Source organism: Vipera berus (assembly GCF_964194415.1).
Source record: "Vipera berus genome assembly, chromosome: 4".
Taxonomy (NCBI): Eukaryota; Metazoa; Chordata; class Lepidosauria; order Squamata; family Viperidae; genus Vipera; species Vipera berus.
Window position 1 is genome coordinate 42,256,446 of NC_138206.1, and position 17,873 is coordinate 42,274,318.

Sequence of the window (17,873 nt, forward strand, 5' to 3'; positions counted from 1 at the left end):
TTTTTAAAACAGATTGCACAATACAAGTATAAAATAATGTGCAATATATTCAGCAACTTGAGATAATTATTATGAAGTCATTTTAATATGAACAGACATAGTCCAGAGATGATCAAATTTGCCTGGATAAAGGAGTGCAATTCATTCCCAACCCCCAAAAGGGTGTTATATCAAAGGAAAGGCATCATGTATGCACTAAATAAGCATTTATTCATTTATCCAGATCTTTTCTTTATAAGAACTCTAAACAGACCTCCTTTATTTATTCTTCAATAAATATCCAGGTAGGGAGTATTATTTTCTATGTATTGTTGCTTCTTGATTCAAAAACAACTTTCCAAGTCACCTGGTTTTCTGCTAATATCTGTATAATACATCACATTTAATTAAGTTTGGATACTCATTTACTCACCATTTCTTATAATACTGTTTTATTCTCTTTAATAATTAAATAAATAAACCGGCCCAGAGTCCCTTAGGTGAGATGTGCAGCATTATAAACTGAATAAATAAACTTATAACGTATACACATATGTATAACCTACTTTTTCAAATAAATATTTAGAACCCAAGACAACTTTTAAAGTCACAATAATTATATTAAAAACCACACCATCAAACTATAATAGGGACAGATGTGGTACAGGAAAAATACTTCTATATCCTCAATCTGGTCAGTCTAAAACATGTCGCTTTCCTTCCTTCCTTCCTTCCTTCCTTCCTTCCTTCCTTCCTTCCTTCCTTCCTTCCTTCCTTATCTTAACAAGTTAGACAAGTCAGAAAAATTATTATTTATTTAGAAACTCAACATCCACCAATTTATGGTAGCCATCTCTCATTTTTATATATAGAACAATTAGCAATCAATTGTATGCATGGTATTTATTACATTAATTGAATTACATAGTTTGGGTTGATATTAATAGATATTTCAAATTTTATATTTTGGGAGGTTAAAGTAGTAAGTACTAGCCTAAAAATAATAAGAGTTCTTGAAATCTGGTGGCATGAGTTCTTTGAAGACTGCCACTAATCATTTTCATTGTGCAAAGTACTGAAACAACAAAATCAGGCTGCGTATGAAAAGATATAAGGTTTCCCAGAACTGAACCTTTATTAATAATCATTTTAATGAAATGTGTGTATAATTATGTACAGTAGATAGATAGCAGAAATCCTAAACAACTGAGCTGCATTCAGTCTAAGTCGTTCTATTGCTCCCTTGAAATAAATTGATCAAGCTGGCCATGATTAAATCACATCTCATTAATTTCAATTAGACTAAGATATTACTTAGGTTTGAGTCCACTAATTCTCAGAAAAGTTTCATGCAAATAGGCATTCTAAATAATGACTCTGCTCTAAGGAGCAGAAAAATCACATTATCAACGATGGAAATCAAAGGTCCACAAAAAAAGCTAAGAAATAAATAACATTTTAGAATTTCAATTGTCTTCACTATATTCAGTTCTGGTAGCTCATGTCCAACTTTTCACAACCCCATGGACCATAGCATGCCATGATCCCTACCCTTCACTGTCTCCTAGAGTTTGCCCAAATTAATGTTCATTGCTTTGATGACACTATCTAACCATCTCATCCTCTGCTATCCCCTTTTCCTTTTGCCTTCAATGTAATCTCTCTATATCGTACTAAACCTCTTGTCATGTTCTTTATCTGGGTGAAATGATGCATTATAGGGCAACAATTTTGAACCAAAATAATTCAAATGGTCTAACTACAGAATGTATCTAAAATCTGAGACCTGTGATTCCTGAGGTAGAAAAATTTGGGAAAGTTGTAGCTGTTCCAATGCTACTAACTGCTTCTGTGTTGGTGCTGTGGTCATTTATCTTCATTTGCAATATTTTGTGACAATTTCCCAGCCAGTCTCTCAAACCCTCACTGCCTCTCCCACACCCAGCAGCAAGAAACTAATAAATCATGTGGCTGTAAAGAAGCAACAACTTAAGGCACATGAAGAAAAGCCTGGATATTTTTATTGCTTTATTTGCAATACATTTTCTGACACATAAACATGCATATATATCTATATCCCAAATTCTCTGGACTTTTTGAAGTCAGAGTTCTGGGTTATGTTTATTCCATTTTTCTGTGAAGTGGTGACCTCTACTACTTCAGTCTACTTCTACACTACACAAAAAGGTCAGTATATTTCAAATAATTGAAACACATAATATACTTCCATCATTCAAAAAATGACTGCAGAGAGAGTGTGTGTTTTTGCTAGCTGGTTATCATTGGCAACAAACTATGGGAAACCCCCAAAAGAAGAACACTTCCTGGAGCAATTAGAGTTTTGTTAGCTTGCTATAAATCAACAATTCACATTTGTGGAACCAGTTCAAGAATGCAGTGTCTGAAAATTTCCTCCAAAATAAGAGAAGAACCATCATTGAACCTAATATCATTATCAATAAGAAACATAATGAAAAAGTTCTTCTGTGTTTCCAAGAAAAACCTGAGAAATTTGGAGTTGACCATTAGATCTTCACTGTGCTATGTGCTATTTTACCACCAGGGATCAATTGTGCTGCTGGAACAGACTGCCGGAAATGCATGGATGCCACTTCCGGAAGTACATTCTGAGCTTTGGAGGCCTTCCCCAGGCCTCCCCGGCTCAGAACGGACTTCTGGAAGTGGCGTCCATGGAGAGAACTTGTTCAGATGTTTGAATTGTACCACTGATTAAAACTGATATATGATGCTTGTGTATTTTTAAGATAATGCTTGCTTTTTAAAAAATGAAATAAGATAATAAGTATAAGTTCACCAATATCTTGTAATGGTGGCTTGTACAGAAAAGTAGTTTCCTATCAGATTATATTTAGAGAACTCTGGCATGCATGACAAGTTTTAAGTTTATTTTACTATTTATAAAAGAATTAGTCTGATATTGGTAGTCAAATTATGCAGCGAATTGGAGTCCAAAAGGATTTCCTTGATCATAGAAATGCATTTAGAAAAACAGGACTTTATCTGCTGGCCATGTCTCCCTTAGCAGCTGTGCAATAAGCCATAATAAGAATGTGGTTTTTGGCTAATATTTGTAGTCACTGAAGAATTCATCAACAGGCATTTGACAGTGGGGTGTGGCTAGTAAACAGGAATCCACTAACCTCTCAAGAGTTCACTGATTAGGTATGGAGAGAGTCATATGAAGATCTGTTCAGGAAATGATTTGAGAAGAGGAAAGAGGTCATTTCAGAGCCTCTGTTTTTTGTGTTCTTGGCACTGCACTGAAACAGGAAACCAGTCCAAAATCTGGCCTAGTTTGTTGAAGAACATAGGTATAAATTCATGCTAGACTGCTAGAGGTTTCTGTATTATTACAATTTTATATTCACTGAAATTGTGAAATATTAATAATAGGGAACATTTTCTGTTTTCTTCTCAACTCCTATATAACTCATCTACATAAATAGGTCAGCTATACCACACAAAATTTTATTTTTTCTTCACAGGTCACACTGCTCTCTTTCTTAAGATGCTGATCAATGGCAGAAAGTACCATTTTCAGTTCTCATTAGCATTGGCAGCTTTGTACCATTGGTGATTTAAAAAAAATGAGGGGAAGATGTTTATTCAAGGCTTCTATTGTTCTGCTTTGAAAGACTATTTTTGCAAGAATCAGCAGCAATTACATTTTCCTCTCCAGATTAAGGAGATCATAATACTGTTAGTCTCTGAGCTATCAGATTTTTAATTAGCTTAATGATTCTTGAAATTTTACATTCTCCCAGAGGATCTGCAACTGAGTTCTTGGGATGAATAAATCTGTCAATGTCAATTTCACCCAGGTTCTCATTTTTCCTAACTTTAAATTCATTTTGTCCTGTTTTTGCATCATTGCCTTTTTAAAAACATGAAAAATGATTTCTCCTTTGGTAAGCACTTTTACCTCTTTTTTTTTTGCAAAGCATGCTATAATATATTGCATTAGTACTTTTTTATTTGAATATTATTTTGAATTTAAAATATATAAATTTTTTAAATAATTTTAAATTGCTAAATGCATATAATATTCACAAAAATTTAACTATATAACGTTTGATTTTTATTATAGAAAAGGCTCACCCGCACACCGCTAGATGCACCCTAGAATTTTTGAAGCAGTTCCGTTGGGATGTTTTTGATCACCCCCCCTCCCCTTTTATCTCAGATTTGGTACCGAGTGACTACTACTAAGGAGTTTCAAACCTTGTAAGACATTATAACAAGTGCCTCAATCTGAATGGCGATTATGTCAAAAAGTAATGTAATATTGTAGTTTTCTAATGTGTTTAATAAAAGTTTTGTGCCTGCAAGTGTATTTCATTGATAACCAAACAGAGTTTTATTTACAAATTGGCCTCGTATAAAAGTTGAATCAAATTATTTACTTTTGAAGTTGTAGATTTCAGATGGTTTAGTTTAGGAATATTTGAAGAACTGATTGTGTCTTTACTTTCAGAAGAGCTTATGATCTATACTTTCCAGATTAATCAAATCAAAAATGTCTTCTCTTTTTTCTCCTTATTCACACTGCTAAGATTTTTTCCAGATTTAGGCTGGAATAATCCAGAAAGCCAATCAGTGGCAGGACGCAGGTTTTATTTTTATTTATTTTTTTGTTTCTATGTAAGGGCATTTCAACCTTTGCAATTGAAAGAAGATAAACAATTCTTTAAAAAGAACTATAGATTATTCTTATTAATTTCACAAAATATAAAATGTGTGTGTTTAGTTTTGGTTTTTTTAAAACAAGAAATTGATGAAAAGGCAGCAGGATTCTCATTAAGAATATCTGTAGAACGGACACCAACTAAATTTGCAAAAATCTATGCATTCAAAGCTTATCCAGAGCTTCAGCCTGATATTCATTACCTACCAACAAGTGAAGGACGCGTAATTCATAATTTAAAAATCTTCATATGAATCTGCTTTGAAATTGAAAACGCAGTCCACAGGCTCTTATTAAAAAATCGTAAGCTAAATAAATTGCTAAAGAAAAGGAAATTAATCTAATGGCTATTGTAAAGGTTTGCCACGGCTGCTGTGCTAACATAAACCATCATTATATATCAAACTCACATACACATACATACAGTACATGTCTTGCTATCTGTAAGAACCTGGCTGTGGAAGCTATTCCTCACTTGAGAAAAATCATGAATTATATCCGCCTTTCCTCCCTTCAAACCCCCCCTTTCTTTTACATCTGTTGAGCATGTTGTGCTCCTCAATCATCCAACTCTGCTTGGGCTTCACAATGAGCTCACTGTTTGAAAGCATGTTCGGATGGCATTTTGTCAAGCCATGTGCTTGCCAGTGGTTGGGGGAAGGAAAGGAGAAACAAAAGCCTGCTGCACTATCATCCGCCTGCAATCCACTTTTCAGCCTACAGAAAACTGTGAGTGACCCTGTCAGTATGACATATGCTCTCTTTACTTTTTTTTTTTGAAGAAGCCTTACTGCCTACAGGAAAAGGATACATTTCTTCCTCCCTCACCACCATTGGGTTCCCAGTCTTTAGCAAAGAAAAAAAAAGAGGGGAGGGGGGAGAAGCATTTATAGGTTGGTTTCATAAGGCTTTTTTTTTAAACTTGCATTTTCCTGGGTGAGAAGTTTAATTTTTATGCCAGTTGGATAGTACTTTGCACAGCACATTCATCTATTAAATGTCAGAAACCCATAAATAATCTTTTCTTCAAAAAGCCATTTCCAACCAACTTCTCAAAATGATTTGCTGATGCAAACTCTGCTGGAGTTAGCATAGAACTGGGCCTGTGGCTCCTGTATAGGAGTCAGCTGCAAGGTCCTGTAAAAAGCAGTATGTTTTTGATACTGACAACTTATGTTTATATGTCTTCCCCAAAATGAGTCAGCAGTGATTCAATGAGATTTAGTTCAAGGTAATCACCGTATTTTTCCGTGTATAAGACACTATTTTTTCCTGCAAACACCCTGTTCAAAAATCAGGTGCATCTTATACAAGTGCAGCGTCTTATACACGAAAAAATAATGGTAACCTCCACAGCCCAGAACATGATTTTGTGGGTTCTTTACATGCCGCTGCCATGCTGCCTGGTGCAGGTGTCAAACCCCTGTGGGCTTGCCACTAATGGGAGGGGGGAGGGGGCAAGATCATTGGATGGCAGCATCCGGAGGCAGTGGATGGGACCAGCAGCATGGATGGCAGCGACAGCCCTTTCCCTCCCTTGTACCTGTATACTGGCCGGGGACTCTGTGGAACACAGCTGCAAGGCCGTCCTGCTCGATAATAGCAGCTGGCCAAACTTCCAGATTTGCCGGCTCAGCTGTTTGCATGGAGAAATGGTGGGGAGTTTAAAATCTGCCTTTGCTTCCCTTGCCTTGTCATGCCGGTGCCCTTGCCTTGTCATGCCGGTGCTCATGTTGGTTTGTTTGCCAGGGTCGGAAGGCTGCTGCTGTTGTGACTCAGGGCCAGCCTGTGGGTCCGGCAGCCTGTGGGTCCGGCAGCCGGCTCAGATGTCTCGGATGACTCAGATGAGGGGGAGGAGGAGGGTGTGGAAGACGAACTGGCTGATGATGGCTTGGAGGCTTCGCAGAGCCCCCAGCCGGGGCCCTCTTCTCAGCTGCGTGAGCCCGATAGTGCGGAGGATGATGACCCACAGCTGGCCCTGTTCAAGGACGCCCGACGCAGGAGGCAGTCGAGCAGGAACAAACAGAGAAAGGCTGTGGGACTCCTCGGGAGGAGGCACAGGGAGGCCACGCCCTGAACTCTAAATAAAAGGAGTGTTTGGGGAGGGGCTGGTTGCTGAAAGCAACCCTTCCGTTTGAGGATTCAAGTTCCAGTGTTTTGTTTCTTGTCCTGTTGTTTGAGTAATAAATCTTGGCAGAAGCTTTCCAGCCACAGACGCTCTCCAGTCTCTACTGTTTGAACAGGGGTTTGCCTTATTGCAAGGCCGGTAGCAGGCTGGTTCAGAACAGCTGCTGTGAACTGACTATGCACGCTCATCGTGCCAGATGCTGGTTAGGTGGGTGGGGGAGGGGCTGGCCCGGAGGCATCTATTTAGAGTGCTGGGAGGTGGTTGCTCCCAGCGCTGACTTAGTTTGCTGTAGGCTTTGAACTTGCATGCCAGAGCGTCTTATACAAGGGTGCATCTTATACACGGAAAAATACGGTATGTCCTTGGGATTGCATTTATGCACTTGATGAAGGTAGGATAATAGAGCAAAGTGAGTGCATAATTCACTGCAATGCAGACAGACAGGTAAACAAAATGCCAATCTTGAGACACAGTGCTTTAAGTACAACAATTTCCAACTACCACAGGTCCCGATGTCAGTGTGCTTCGAGAAAGGATTCAATAGAAAAACATTTCTGCTAATTAAAAAATAAAGTAGTTTCTGTAGTGCTTAAAATGCACTACAGCTTTGGTATGGCATGTTCTTAAACTACAAAAAGTAGCAATTTTAAGCATGAGAAAGAAGAAATTATACAATATTCAGAGAATCAAGCAACAATCCCTGAAAAAGCAGGGTAAACCCTCCAAACTCTTTGTTGTTTCTCCAAAGTACTAGTAGTAGCTCTATTCCAAATGATATTCTAGCCATGTCCTCCCACCATGAGCTCTGTCACTCACCATCTGTCAAGTTTCAAACAGTCCCTAATGTGCCTTCTCTATTTCTGTGAACCTCTGCACTTAGGTCTCATATAAATGGCTCCTAAATGTATTTTGTATTTTGCACTTTTGACTAGACAGTGCAGTGAAGACAGCATGCATGCAAAACTATTTCTTACATAAGAATCAGTGTGTGTATATACACCACAACACACAGATGCATAAATTATACACATACACACTTGCAGACATACACTTGTGTGTGTTTGTGTATATATATACATACACACACATACACACACACACACACACACACACACACATCCTGTAAAGGCAAAGCTTCACCTGAATAAAATTCTCACATAAATCTCACTTTCTTGATGTGTTTCTGGGATGGGGATGATGATATGCAATAAAAAATGTACATAAAAGTATACATTATGCATTATACATTATACAAAATTATACATTATATAAAAATATACATAACATTATATTATAGTTGTATTTATATTATAAATCCCTTTTCCTATTTTAGCAGTCCTACTCCAATTGAAGGAAACATAATACTGGATTCAGAATAAGCTTAAAGGTGCCTTCTGCAAACATGGGTCACTATCTTTCTTAATTGCTTTTATTGATATTGGCTTTATTATTATCATCATTCATAGCTTATAATTAAAGTAATTAAGTATTAACAAGTGATAGGAATGATATTTCTCAGGAAAAAATATGTGGAAAACAGTGCTTGCGTATTTTTTTTCATTTATCTTCAATAATTTCATTGTCTAAAACAGATAGCTAAAACTGATAGATAATGATGCTCTAGTTACATTTCACATTCGGGAAAAAGTTGACCATCAATTATTAAGTAACATCAGACGATCCTTCTACAGCTCTCAGCATGTATGCAACAGCATGGTAGATCATATGGAATTAAAGCTCTTACCGTGTCTATCCTACTATAACTGTAGTAAAAGCACAAGCCATTTTAATGGATGCGCTATGATGAGCCTTGGTGGAGCAGTGGGCTAATGCCTCCTTAAGTAACACCAGCTGCCTGCAATTAGTGCAAGTTCGCATCCCACCAGGCTCAAGGTTGACTCAGCCTTCCATCCTTCCGAGGTAGGTAAAATGAGGACCCAGATTGTTGGGGGCAATTAAGCTGACTTTGTAATAATGCCGCTTGGGATATATGTGAAAGCCCTAATAAGCAGGCATATACATAGAATGAAGGCTACTGCTAAGCTTGTAAGCCGCCCTGAGTCTTCGGAGAAGGGCGGGATATAAATGGAATTAAAATAAAAAAATAATAATAATCCAGTTCTTCTCAATTCAGATCCTACTAGCAAGTACAGAGCAGTGATCTGCTACCAAAATGACATGATAACTCATGTACATAGGATACAATGATGGCAAAATTGTGTGACTAGTTAGATATCTGATAAATGAATACATTCATCCAAAGCAATATTTTGTAGATAACTTACTCTTAGCAAGTGTTTTCATATTTAAATTAACTTGTTACATTACCACTTTTTTTCCCTGCTCTTGTCTCAGTTCAAGAGTTTTCAACACCATTTCAGAAAAATGCTGAGAAAGCTAACAGGGCCACTTAATGTTTTTAAGGTCTTTTCTGGAGGCATTTCAGACCAGTCCTTTGGGGAAAAGCCCAGTAAATAAGGAATATACCAAATGACATATTTATTCAGTCAGAACATTTTAATAACCAGCAAGTATTTCCTGAGAATAGCTAATATATATCTCACATAAATACATATGAGGTTTATCTGCAGAAAACTTTTGTTATGGGTTAGGAGGGTTACATGTTTAAGAGGCATTGAGGCCAATGTTGTTTGTAGAATAATTAAGGTAATTTTCTCTACTTTATTGAAATTGCAAAAAGTATGTTTATGCAGATCAGGAAATGGAATGGAAAACATATTCTATTCCTACAATGAGGTGAAACTACATCCAAATCCAAATAGGACTATATTGAATCATAATTTATACTTTTTCATTTTAAACAGACCCTTTTGGATTCTGGAAGATACCACATTTCTAAGGAAACAATTGTTGAGGCTAGACTTTTCTAAAAAAAAAATACCACTTCAGATACTTCAGTATTAAGCAAGAGTGCCAATTCAAGTATTAATAAATACACCCTGGTATTGCAAGTATAATAATTTTTCTTATGACCATAATATAATCAGTATGGAATTTACAATATACCAGATTTGTGTATTTGAAAAAGAGGGACCCATGAAAATTACAGGTGCATTTAATTCAGTTGACTCTAAATTTCCACTTTACTGTTTGTTGGCTTGGTTTGTTGGTTTACCGTTCCAGGCTTACAGAGCTTCTACTATGGAAACAGACAATTGCTTATTTACATCTATGAATGGAAATCTGTTATTATTCAACCTTGTATATTTGAACACTTTTCTTCCATATCTTTTAGCTAACAATAAATGTCAGCATAATTATTTATTTATTATTTATTAATTTTATTTGTATACCGCCCTTCTCCCGAAGGACTCAGGGCGGTGAACAGGGCAATACATATTAAAAAACAAGATACAAAAATTAAAAACGATTAAACAACAATGCCCATGAATAAGTTAGAACACATTAAAAAAGGTTAAAACAGATTTATAAAACCCAACCCCATCCCATCAGGCCAGGCCAGCTTGTTCAAAAAGGTAGGTTTTGAGATCGCGCCGGAAGGAGCGGAGGTCAGGCGCCATCCGGAGCTCGACCGGAAGATGGTTCCATAAATCCGGCGCGCCCACAGAGAATGCCCTCCCCCTGGGGGCCACCAGTCAACATTCTTTGACCGGTGGCACCCTGAGGAGGCCCCTCTCTGTGGGAGCGTACTGGGCGGAGGGAAGTTGACGCCGGCCGCAGGTGCTCCCCAGGGTATTCCGGACCCATGCCATGTAGGGCTTTGTAGGTCATTACCAACACCTTGAATCTCCCCTGGAAGACAACTGGAAGCCAATGTTGTTAGTCACAAATATGCTACAGTTAGTTAACCCACAGTTGTAACAATACAACTAAAATTAATTTATGTGGAGTGGGAAGGATTACAATGGAAAACGTAGCTCAATGATTTACATGCATTTGATGTAATATCACATTTACAGAATTTGAATCCTGGATGCATAACAGTTTTAAATTTGTATGAATAATTGCAAAGTATAATTGCTATAATGAGTCCAAGCAAGTCAAGGATGTGCTCTAGAACAGGGCTTTTCAACCTTTTCACCCATTGTACCACTTTTAGGATGGCAACAACTTGATGACCTCCCCCTCAAAAAAAGGAAAAGTGATGAAGTACAGGTAGTCCTCAACTTACAACAGTTCACTTAGTGACTGTTCGAAGTTACAATGGCACTGAAAAAAGTGCCCCCCAAGCCACAGCTGAGCAAGACACCTGCCTGCCTGCCTGGCGGCACTTTTCCTCCTGTCTGAGGTTTTCATTGTTGTGAGCATTTATTTTGAGGATTGGCAGCAGGGATGGGGTGGGGGTGTTTGATTTTTATTCCCCCCCATCTGCTGGGTGGTTGCAGCAGGTTTTGGTCACTTCACATGACCCTGGGACACTGTGACCATCATAAATATGAATCAGTTGCCAAGCATCTGAATCTAAATCACAAGACTCTGGAGATGCTGCAACATTCCAGCTGATCAGTGCTTCTTCTGGGCTGAGAAGCGCCAGGATCATCGCCGAGCTCCAGCTGGAGCCTGGTGCTGATCCTGGCACTTCTGCTGAGCCCTGACAGCCCCAAAGAAATGCTGATCCTGGCCCTTCTGCTGAGCCCTGACAGCCCTGCAGCTCCAGCCATCTCTCGCTCAGCCTTGTGTGGTGCTGCCATCGGTTCAGCTCCTTCCCCTCCCCCACTACCATTTTCTAGGATGGTCACGTACCACCTTCCAGGTGCCAATGTACCACAGGTGGTACCCGTACCACTGGTTGAAAAGCCCTGCTCTAGAACATATGCATAGTAACATTTGAATGTTTTTATGAATTGTTTTTTTTAAAATTTCCCTGGGCTCATAATATCCAGATGGCCAAATGTAAAATGTCATCACAGCATTAACAGTAGAAGAATCATAATGTCTTTACAGTTTCCTCCACCTTATCAAATGGTAGAAATAAGCAATAAAAATGATCATGGTTAAGTAAACAAAATTTGCTGAATCTCAACTCTAAAAATTTCAATAGTTCCACATATAGAATTTATATTGGGGGGAAAAAGAAAGAGATAAATATACTATAACATAATTAAAATATTAGATTGCAGATCCCACACATATCAAAATGCTACTATCACTGCCTGCAAGTCTACTAGGCAAAGAGGCAATTAAAGAGATATGTCATTTGGGCTTTGATCATAATCAAGCTTTTTATATTTTTTATGAGATGACTTAATTTCTGGTAAATTACTGCTAATCCACATTAATTGTGTAAATTTTCCAAGAGGATGAATTATCTGTATGCTTCCAACATTCACAACTACCAGCATAATGTTTGTTCACAATGTAGCATGAATGGTCTGCACATTTTTAACGCTGAAACGAATTATGTATGGTATTAATTCTTGTCCCATTTTCTGTAGCTTTCTCCTAATAATTTGAAAGTGTGGTCTCTGAGTAATTTATATCTATGTGGTGATACATTAATAGTAGCATCATGATTTAGCATCATGAGACATTCTGCACTATTTATTGTAACACAGACATAAAAATTTGGGAGGATAAAATATTCCATAAAATCTCATGGCTGGTTTATTTTTGTGGGGACAAATTTTGTGGACTGATTCCAGTATACTGTTCAAAACAATTTTGTAAGTTAACTCTAAAATGTTTATTATGTGTACGATTGATTGATGTCCATGCTTTTTCTGGTAATTTCTGAACAAAAGTGTCCATAGATGACAAAGGACAAAATATATTGACTGAAATAGAAATCTTCATTTGTGATGATTATATAAAACAATTGGATGAGTATTATATGTTTGGATTACTTTTACTCATTATGTAGGGAGATTCTTGTGCAAATAGTATAAGGGCTATGATATACTGTTGTAATCACACCCATTTCAAAATGGATTTGGTAAAGCTGAACAGATTATAAAAAAAAAAGTTTCTATGTATTTCCATAATGCCTTTCTTACTATTTGTTGCTGTCCAAGTTAGTTTTTAAGTTCTTTTTTTATCGTTCTCTTTCTTTCACTGCTATGTGCTTAATACGTATGACTGTTTGTAAAACCATGAGATGTCATGATATTAGTGTATAGCACAAATGTAAGTAAGCATGTAAATAAATAAGTCTATTGTTCTAACGAACATATAATGTACCATAAAATACAATAAACCAACAATAAAACAGTAAAATTGTAAAAATAAAGTACTAAAAACTGTACTAGGTGTAAAAAGTTTATAGCAAGATAAAGCCAAAGCTACAGCTAAGAACATGCAGTCTTTTCTAAGTTTAACAGAAGAGCAAAAGTAGCAGCTTGGATGCTGACATTGGGAACATGTCTACCACAATGTAGATACATTTTTCAAGATCCAAGACATCGAGTTCACTTGCCATCAGTATAAAACAATGTAGACATTATGGACAGGGAGGTAAAAAAAGAAAGATTTTTAACTGAACTGAAGTTGGTGTCTTCTGCAAATTACTGAAAAAAGACTTGTTCCTGAAGGCCTATGGTGATGCACGATTCCTAAGGTGGATTAAAGTACTATGATTCTTGGTTTTATAACTTTATAAATATATAATTTTAACTTTATAACATGGAAATGTTTTCATATATGTTATTACTGTAAGCTATTGAGGTCAATTGTATCAGATGAAAAATATAGCAAATTAAAACATAGAATTAATGATGTGGCACAGAGAACAATAAGTCAAACAATATAAATATGATAAAAATCAATCAAAAATTGCAAGTATTTTTATTATTTATAAAAAATGAAAGAATGAAAAACAGTTAAAATGCAAGAAAAATACTGATTTGGCTATGGTAAAGCTTGGATCCAATAAATGAAATGTTGAAAAATTCTGGAGTGACTGCTAAATTCATCCCTGTCAAAATAGATGCTTTAACTATCTTATTCTTTTTTGTGTTAACTGATATATAAGGCTCATAGCAACAAAACAATTGATTTATCTTTAATATATTCAATTCAAATAATAAGAAATAATGTTTTTAAAAGATCAAAATGATTTCATTCATTGTAAAATGATCCTTTAAAATCAGATGATGTATTCCATGTCTTCTAACACTATAGTGCCTCAATAGTCTGGAAATACATTGCATAAGTAGGATTCTTGGCTATACTAAGAATGACAAGGAAAATAGGGGGATAAACAGATGACATCAAGGTAAGACAGAAATGAGGACTTCCAGTTTGCCATGCAGCCGCTATGGATGGCTGGGAGACTTGCTCTCTCTCCCCTGTCCAGTTTCGCATCATTGGAGGGCCCTAAAAAGGGCTGAAAGTCACCCCAAAGAGGCGACCAGCAAGGAGGGGCGCTCGCTGGATCATGGGAGAGCTGCAACTCTCCCGTTAGATCTGGCAATCTCTCCAAACCGGCGGACGAAAGGGCCGGCCATTATGGCTCATCTCTAGGCTGTGAACAGCCAAAGTCACATTTTCCACCAGGCAACTCTTAAAGCAGCACAGAAGAGACTGGGTGAGATCTACCTCTTTTACACCCTAATTACTTTCTGTACCTCCTTAAGCTGCTAAGCATTCTCCCCCACTTTAGCCCTCCCTCCAGAAAGAGCAGTGAGTAAATACCCAGGGGCATTTTAAACATTGAAAAAGTAACTGAATCCCAATTGGAACTTTATTTCTTAAAGCATGTGGACTGAAATATTTTTTTTTTATTTCTTATTTTTCATTATTTACTTCTGTTGGAAATCTGGGTTTCTTCTTATGAAAAAAAAAGAAAAACTGAAAAGATTAAGATAACTTTGGGACTCAAAGGGAAACTTTAAAAGGAGCCTGGCTGACTGCACAGGAATTTTTTTTATTTTATTTATTTTATTATATTTGTATACCGCCCTTCTCCCAAAGGACTCAGGGCGGTGAACAGGGCAATACATGTTAAAAAGCAAGAATACAAAAGTTAAAAAAGATTAAACAAGATGCCCAAAAACTATAACAATATGTTAAGTTAAAATACATAAAAAACAATAAAACCCAAACCCATCACCCATCAGGCCAGGCCGGCTTGTTCGAACAGGTAAGTCTTTAGATCACGCCAGAAGGAGCGAAGGTCGGGCGCCATCCGGAGCTCAACTGGAAGATGGTTCCATAAATCTGGCGTGCCCACAGAGAACTCCCTCCCCCTGGGGGCCACCAGTCGACATTCTTTGACCAGTGGCACCCTGAGGAGGCCCTCTCTGTGGGAGCGCACTGGGCGGAGGAAAGTTGATGCCGGCCGCAGGTGCTCCCTGAGGTATAGATAAGATACATAATAGATAAGATACATAATCTTGAGAGCTCTGAAACAACAGCTGTGAAAGGCTTTGTGTTCCCTAACTAGGAAAAAAAAATCTCTCTCTTGGATTTTCTAAGTGTAAAGACTTTAGTTTAAAATATCAATATGGAAGAAGGCCAGGAACAAAATTTCTTTATAGATGAAGATCAACAAACTCTTGCTATGTTGAAAACACTAATTCAAACTCTTACCACTACCAAAGAAATACTAAGAGGCTATCTGAAGGAACAAGAAGACAGCCCAGGTATGAAAGCCCAAACTTTGACCACAACTAAAGAACCATCTATACAAAATACAATAGAAAAAATGAAACTTTCAAATACTATGACAGAAGAATCTACAATTCAACAAATATTTATTTATTTATTTATTTTTTATTTTATCACATTTGTATACCGCCCTTTCCCTGAGGACTCAGGGCAGTTTACAGGGAATTAAAAATCAAAACATACAAAAGTTAAAAACCAGTTAAAAAATATTAAATTCACCCTGTACACTTAAAAACCCCAGTTAAAATTTTCTCCTCAGCCTGGGCCCGGGAGCTCAAAGAGCCAGGTCTTCAGGCCCCGGCGGAATGATCGGAGGTCGGGGGCAGTCCTCAGCTCCACCGGCAGCTGGTTCCAGAGGGCAGGCGCTCCCACTGAGAAGGCCCTATCCCTGGGTGTCACCCGCCGGCAATCTCTCACCGGCGGAACCCTGAGCAGACCCTCCCTGTGGGAGCGCACTGGGCGAAGGGCGTTTGATGCCGGCAGCAGGTGTTCCCTCAAATAACCCGGACCCAGGCCATGTAGGGCTTGATATTTAAAATTCCAGAAAAGATATTGACAACTTGGAAAAAGGAAAAGGTTTCTTATACAACACAGAAGGAACTAGAGGATCTAGAAAAAGAACAGTTGGATGAAAAGACAAACAATTCAGAACAACCACATCGATATGGAAGAATAAAAAGATGACCCACTAGACCTACAAGTCCTCTCAAAACAATGGCGACCGGATGGTTTGCCAACATCAATTAATATTTATAATATTACAAGGAGATTGGTTCAATGACCCAAAAACAAGGACATGGAAGATGATTTGACAAAGGAAAAAAGGCAGAATAAGACTCAAGAAGAATGCAGTTTTGACCATCTTATTGAAATCTAAAACAGAATGTAATTAAATAGATAAGATGTGCATGTTGAACACAAGACATTGTTATGAACTGAGATAAAGAAAATTTTTTGGTCATTAAAATTTAACAGTTTAAATACTAACAGCTAATTTGAATATTGATTTGTGCATAAAGGTCATGTAAAGGTGAATAATGTAGATAAGCTAAAATTGTTGAAAGTAATAAATAGGTCTATATGGACCGTTAAAAACAAAAAAATATCAGTTTAAGCAAGAGATAGCAGATACAAAGAGGAAGAGACAAAGTATTAAATACTGAAATAAAAAAGAAATTTTGATTACTACTTAAAAAAACCCTGAAAATTAGCAAAAAGGAAGGATATATTGTATCCTTAATTTGTTGACATAGAGGGTGAGAAGTAAAGTAAATGAGATGTGTATTTTGAATATTAGATTTTGCGAGGAATGGTGATAGATGAATTGGGAGTATATTAAAAATTTTGGGAATGATAAATATCAAATGTTAAATCTAAATGTTAGTGGAAATTAAAATTTAAAAATTTATTCGGTCATTGATTGTCTAAAAGATTGTATGTTAAAACAATTAGAACATGTGTAAACTAAAAACTATGGATATATGTAAGAAAGTTATTTTTTGTCTGATTGATTCACAAATAGACAGTACATATGAAGGGAAAAAGAGAGGAAATGTTTATGGTAGCAATCTGAAATCTGTACTAATGATATTTGTATATAATTGAATTACTACTACCCAGCCACCATGCTGCTTTTCAAATATGTAAATGTAATATTAGAAAATCAATAAAATTTGTAAAAAAAAGATAAGACAAAAATGAATGTAGATTTTTCTTGTTATTCTTTCTCATGGTTGTCAGTCACTGGAGTCTGTGAAACAATACTTCATCACACAGACTTCCCTGTCCTTTGAGGATATAACCTACAAATATGAACACAACCTAGAATGGAATTCTTCATAAGAGGTCACATGATTTTGAAATAGAATAGAAACTTATATATTCCTAAATCTTGTGGCTATGTTCAAAAGAAATATTTGATTACAATTGAAAATATTTTCTCTGAAGAGTTCACTTCACATACTTCTGCCAACAGAAGTCCAATTAAAATTCAATTTGTAACAACTCTTGTTATATTCAAACTAACAAATTCTATGTTATTAGCCAGTTTGCAGAAGCCAGAGGTTACCTAAAGACAAAGTCTACTATTTCTTTTTTAAAAAAATAAATTCTATGGAATTATAGTGTTGTCACTTGTCTGGCTTCATCTAAGAATTTCTTGATTGACAGTACCCTAGGAGATGTCAACAGTCCATCACCTCCATTGTAATCTTGAGTACCACAGCTGCCTTGGGATTTCTTTTTCAGATATTCCTGAAGAGCTGTCAGCATACTAGAATGATGACTTCTTGTGGAGTTACTTGGTTAAGATAAGGTGCCTGTCTAAGTGGAAGACATCAGGCATCTACAGTACATGAATGGATGAGAAAGAACCTTATTACAGTATAGATCCTCTTAGGAAAGCACAGAAAGTGAAATGTCCATATGAAAACATTATTGACAGGTCTTCTCTATTTTCTGCATTGCCAGAAGAGG